We start from the raw sequence: 6,343 nt of genomic DNA on the forward strand, positions 1-6,343 counted from the left end.
TCAGTTTTAGGTATCTCTGAACTGAACTGGACGGAAATGTATAATTACTGGCTCGTTACTGTTTGATAGAACCTTGTTACTGTTTGATAGAACTTATCTGCATGCATAGAACATAGTATTCACATCATTCTCAATTTGCATGATTTTCTGTTATTAATGTGAATATGAATCATTATACCCGCAATCCCTACTACTTCTGAAAATAGCTCTGATTATCACAAGGTACAGTGTGTGTGTGTGTGTGTGTGTGTGTGTATATATAGCTGCCTTTGATTACCACACTTGACTGTTGCCAAGGCTACACTGGGGCAAGACACTGGCTGTAAAAAGCTATTGCCTCTCAGGCTGTCCTATGCGAGTCTTCCTGCTTTTGTTTCCTTGTATGTAACATTTTGAAAAGTGATTCCTGTTCCAGGCCAAAGTCCAGAGATAAATGATATGGGCAAGGGATTTACACTTTCTGTACATATAGGATTACATATAAGGAACTCATGTTTTAGGATTATTTATAAATCACCATTACAATAAGTTGTGTGGAAGCAGAAAATATCAGGTTAAACATATGGAGTGTTCTTATTGTGTTCTGTTGTACAACATAATGCCTTTGTCTTGCTGTACACATGACTACAGACTGGTTCACTCTGATGTCCCGTATTAAATTGTTATGATGAAAATGAGAAAAGACCAATTAAAAAGGATTTATTAAATAACTGTTTTACAAAGGTATTTCAGAACACCCGAAACGAGGCCTATTATTATTGACACAAATAAGGCCAGACATAATCAGTCCCTTCCCATTTCATAAAGTCTCATAGAAACCTTTTCACGCAAGTCAATATCAGAATAAATTGCACTAACATGTTTCATTGCCTGTTAGCAAGACGTCTTCAACTACTGGTGAAGGGAGGAAGATGAGTCTTCTGTGCATGTACATGTCAGCAGCACAATCATAGAAACATTATTACATTTAATAAATAAAGGAGAATCAAGTAAAATGCATAATCAAAATGACTGACAGATAGGCAATGTACAGTATGTGCAACTGTACAGTATGTTTGACAGTCCCTAACTTCAAACTGGTAAGTCATTGATGTTGTCCTACATTGATTTTTTCTCTTTCAGATTCTCCTCCAGGAGGGTAAAAAGGCTGCGCCAGGATTCTCTGGCACTTCCTGAACTTCCAAATTCCTCTACACAGCGAGTCGTAGATCCTCTGCCAGGAGTCTAGCTCTGTGCGCCACAATGCCGCTCTGGCACGGATGAGCTGGGAGAACTCACTCTTGCTGCCTTTGGCCAGGCACACACTGTCTTTACAGATGAAGAAAACATCCAGGCCAATGAAGAGGGCGTTGAGAGTGATAAAACCAGCCCGCGCCGAGCTGGAGAGGGCTAGTGGGGTGCCTTTGGCCACCTGTCCAATGTCTGGGATGTCCCCTGCTAGCTTGGGCAGGTTTCGTGCTGCTTTGCCTTCCTGGAGCGCCAACTTACCAGCGCTTGCAATCAGATCTTCATTTGCAAGGGCCTTAACACTCAGAGCCGAGGCATAGTCCACTATGGAGTCGATGCCTTTTCCAATGGCCCCGGCTGTGGCAATCACCATCCCTGCCCCCAGCACGCCGTCCACCCCGCTCTGCCCCAAGATGGGCTCCATATTCGTGGCCACATCCTCCAGACACTCCTGGAGACTCTCCACGTCCTCCATGAAACTCTGGAAGACTTCTCTAGCTTTCTTCTCATGGATGCTATTGACCGTCATCTCTGTGATACCAGTAGTTAAACTGTTGACCCCACTGGTGACCCCCAGGCTGACCCCTGCAATGGTGAGAGCCAGTGACACCCCAGCAGTGACAGGGATCAGAGCTAAGCCCACGATGGATAGGATCCCTCCAGCCGCCCCTACTGAGCTGCCTGCTACACTGGAGATCTTAGCACCCAGCTTCATCCTGTCCAGCTGCACAGCATTCGCCTCCAGATCGGTCAGAAACTGCTCCATTCTGGGTCGGCGCTGGCTGAACCGGCCAATGAAGCACTGAGCAGCCCCTTGGAACAGGAATGTCATTCTGAGGTGCTGGTCCATCCTGACAGAGGAGAGACCGATTCAACATCTATTTACTGTATACCAATAAAATAAAAATATCAACAGAAGTTTAAAGACAACATCCAAACTAAACTTACCTGATATCATTCAGCTGATTCAAATGGTCCATCATATTTTGTATGGACTCTTCACTCACATCACCAAGGTTGACCACAGGGATGTCATTCCTCTTTTTCCAAAACAGCATTGGACTGATGGAGCTACTGTAACAATGCATATTAATTTCAACATTACATTATATTCATTACATTTATATGTGGATTTTGAATTATATCACATAAGCCAAAGAACCTTGTCAAATGACACATCTGAGAAGGACAAAAATGAAGGAAAATAGTACAACTATGCAAATATAAATTATGATATTAATAGTGTTTTAAGATTACTCCCAGGCTGTTGTCTGATCTGTAATCTAGAAGGAAAAAATGTACATCAAGTGTTTGTAAAATGGCAATAAAGAACATTACATAAGTTAATGTTGAAGCAATTGTGATTGGAGCTCCACTTACCCCTTCTCCATTATTTTACAGAGCTGCTGGCTGATTTGTATGTATCTGTACAGCTGGAGGGCCAACACTTCTACATTGAGGAGGTTGGGCATAAAGAAGGCCTTAGCATCCCTCTTAAAGTGGATGAGGAGAGGGCAGGATTTTCTGGCAGCAATGATGACAGCCTGAACACTGGCAGGGCTCGTCCCCTGAGGCAGACAGAGGAACCTGTTCTCCTCAAACACCAACAGACAGGTGACCGCCAGACACTCCACAGCATCCAGGAAGTAATCCAGCTTCTCCAGGCCTCCCAGAGTGTCCTTTAGTACAGCCCCCAGCTCCTTCTCCAGCTCCTCACGCCTACTGTCTGCAGCCCCCTGTGTCAGACCGCTCCATACGAACTCCCCAAACGCCTTGGCCTTGGTCGCTGAGTTACGGACATGGTCGAACTTAAGGTCAATTCTGTCTGCCCTCTCCTTGATGTCCCTCATCATTTCCAGTTCTGTCTCCCTCTGAAGGGCCCATTTGGAATGCCTGTCACAGAACTCCCTCACTGTGTGAATGTGGCTGAGGGTGTCTGAGATGTACTGGCCCAAGAGCTCCCTTGTTAACGCTGATCTGTAACAAAAGAGGGCCTCAGTTAGGAGCTTTACTATTGAATTAAGGATAATCAGTATATCAAATTACAAAGTTGTAGATACAGAGTGCCTATCCAACTTTAACCTTTTATTGAACTTCCTTTATTGAATACCTTGGATTCTTTGTCAACACTGCCCTCTATTGTAAATTTAAAGTAACCCAGCAACACTCTCCTTTCTGCCCCAGTTATTAAGCCTCTTAGATGTAAGGTCCCCTGTTTAGGTTCTGGTACTGACCAACATTTTTGCTTATAAATCGATCTGTGGACACCGTAGATTGAAATGGCTTGCATTGAGCAAAAGCCCTGGTTCCCACAGACACAGTAGTATTTTCTGAGCCTGTGTGATGTAGGATGCGAAAACTGAAACCACTTGAAGCTAGGATGTCCCTCCTATCATTTCATTCGCTCTTCCGACTGTCCATCAACCCCTGAACCCTACATCACAGCCACTGACAAAGCACATGCCTGCAATCATTAACTCATAGTGGAGCAGGAGAGAGTGGTTTCATCATGGTAGCACATTCCGAGATCAAATAATAGCCATAAATCTAAAATAATTTATAGATTAAAAAAATACTTAACAATAACACGTTCCGTTTGTCATAGAGGGCCAGGATTGATATGAGATGAAAGGAGAGTTCCTAACAAGTTCAGGAAGCCAAGCTACAGCAGACAGTTTGATCAAGAGAGACCTTGCAAAAATATGCATTTTCTCTAACACTAAACATACAAATATGTAATTTACAGTTATAAGGAAGGTGAAATCTTAGTCATTTTATAATATGATTATGCTATATTTAGAAAGCATATGTAATTGCAAGCCATATTCATACGATTTTGTTGAATAGGAAATACATCATAAAAAGATTTCATATCTGCATCATATTTGTACTGTGAACTTGAGCTTGTGTCCTGAAAATGCAGCATTACTAGTTATTTTTATGGCCCTCATGATACAGAATTACATTTGGGGATTAAGTTGACGTTTCCGATTACATTTAGTTACAATTAACTGGTTAATAGTCTCACCGTGACATGACGCTCTCCCTGTGTTTGGACATTTCCTGGTTTGGTTGATATCGTTACTCAACAGTGTTGCCTTGTCCCCAGGGCATGTCCAATTTAACTGTGGATAATTTAAAAAAAAATCCCAGACATTACATTTCGTTTCTGATATAAATTTTGAAACAGGATTCACATACATCACATAGCTACATGGGCAAACACGGTGCTTAAATTTGTACATCGGGAGGTCCCGGAACACAGTGAGCGCGAGAGCCACATTTTCTAGACATCAGTGTACAGCAACAATTTCAGACGTCACTGCAGAACACCCGCCATATGCATATAAACACACACTCAGCTGGGGGGTTTACAAGACCCGAATCAATGTAGTAGTAGAACAAATATCACAATATTATAACTTCAAATACAATAGCAGAAAACAGCAGAAAACACATATGATAATATATAGGCCTCCACATATTCGGATTAACTTCACAGTACAGAACAAGTTTGTAAAGGACAACAGTTTTCCTACCTTAGTTTTCAAAACATCCCACAATGACTCTCCCCATGTCAAGTCCATGTATCTCCTGACAGTCAATTTCTTGCTCAAAACCATGAACAAGCCTGTGCCTATAACGTTTAGTCTCATTCGAAAGCTGTTCGGAAGACTCTGGCTGTAGTGTCTATTGTTTCATTTTGAGTGTTGACTATAACCTGGGTGTCGTCTTTAGCCTTGTCTGCAAGGCTTGCTACCAACAAATGCGCCTTGGTTCGGGGATGTTCAGAAACCTTGTTTTCTGAGGGCTCTTGTCAGAGGCAGAGGATGATACTGTACATTCCACCCACACTTTTGCTAGCTAGTTTTATCCCTCCAGTCGTTTCTAGACCCAAACTCCCTACCTTTTTGCATGTTGTACAGCCACAATTTGAATTCTGCATGACAAGCCAGGGGTTATACGTTTGCTTGTTCTTGCACTGCAAATTGCACCTGCTCCGAGCACTTCTACGGTGGATTTATAAAGTAACGATAGCCTTATGTACCATTATCTCTTGAAGAATATAACTTACTTCCTCATTAGCTTAGTTCAACTCTTGTACCTCATCAAAACCCCAAATATAAGCTTGTTTTACTCCAATGTTTACAAACAAAGTAAATGTAAACAAACACTATACCTTTAATACATCATTAAAACTATAATTTTGATATCATGGATGGCCAGTCCTTGCATCCATAGGTCTGTCTGTGAATTTAAGAGTGATTACAATCTCCAATTCCATCCCTCAGATTTTAGCTGAAACAGGGGCGGGTAAAACGCTTTGTTATTGTTTCAACTGTTTCATTTGTGTAAAGAAATATGGATGTATAAAACTCACTCACCTTGAAAAAGAGGGTGAATGCTGTTCAGTCTCCCTACACCGGAATGTTGTCTTCTCAGTTTCGTTTCCCTTCCTTCACCAAACTCAACTTGGACCCATTGAGCGATGATAAGAACGCGTAGACACGTCACCACCACTCCTTTGATTGGCGAGAAAAGGAACGCCCAAAACAGAGCAAATCCTTAAGTAAACAAATCTGTTGGGTGGAACAATATTGTGGCATATTTTTGGAAATACATTTTTAAGTTTGATGGCGAGACTAAATGAAATGTTCTGTAACATACTAGCGACTTCAGAGGGTAGCTGACTCATGTAGTAACCATTTCAGACAGATGTGGTGTTACCTGTAAAATAAATATAAGGTAATGTTTATATCTCATGTAAAGCAAGTGAACAGCAAACCTGGTTTAAAAAAACAATTAAAGCAACATCTCATGGCACAACGCCTCTCACTCATGTGGCCTACTTTTGTGTGTATGTACTAACATGTATGGGTAACTGATAGATGAACACACGTGCGGACTACATGTTGATGTTTAGATGTATGTCAATTGTAAAGTCTTTCGTCTGTAATGTCTTTTTCGTTATGTGTCAGACCCCAGTACGACTAGCTGTCACCACTGACATCGGCTAATGGGGATCTTAATAAAGTCCTAAATATTACCCTTTCTAACAGTACCTTATTTACCACTTATTTTACCAGGTGTAACCCTTTTTTACCAGGTGTAACCC

The 6,343-nt window shown here is 41.7% G+C and overlaps 1 pseudogene; it reads right to left on the reverse strand.

Moving 5' to 3' along the window:
- Positions 1 to 683: 683 nt before the first annotated feature.
- Positions 684 to 5,764, reverse strand: LOC106601561 (uncharacterized; annotated as a pseudogene).
- Between the last annotated feature and the right edge of the window lie 579 nt (positions 5,765 to 6,343).

This window comes from Salmo salar, chromosome ssa03 (genome assembly GCF_905237065.1).
Source record: "Salmo salar chromosome ssa03, Ssal_v3.1, whole genome shotgun sequence".
Classification (NCBI taxonomy): domain Eukaryota; kingdom Metazoa; phylum Chordata; class Actinopteri; order Salmoniformes; family Salmonidae; genus Salmo; species Salmo salar.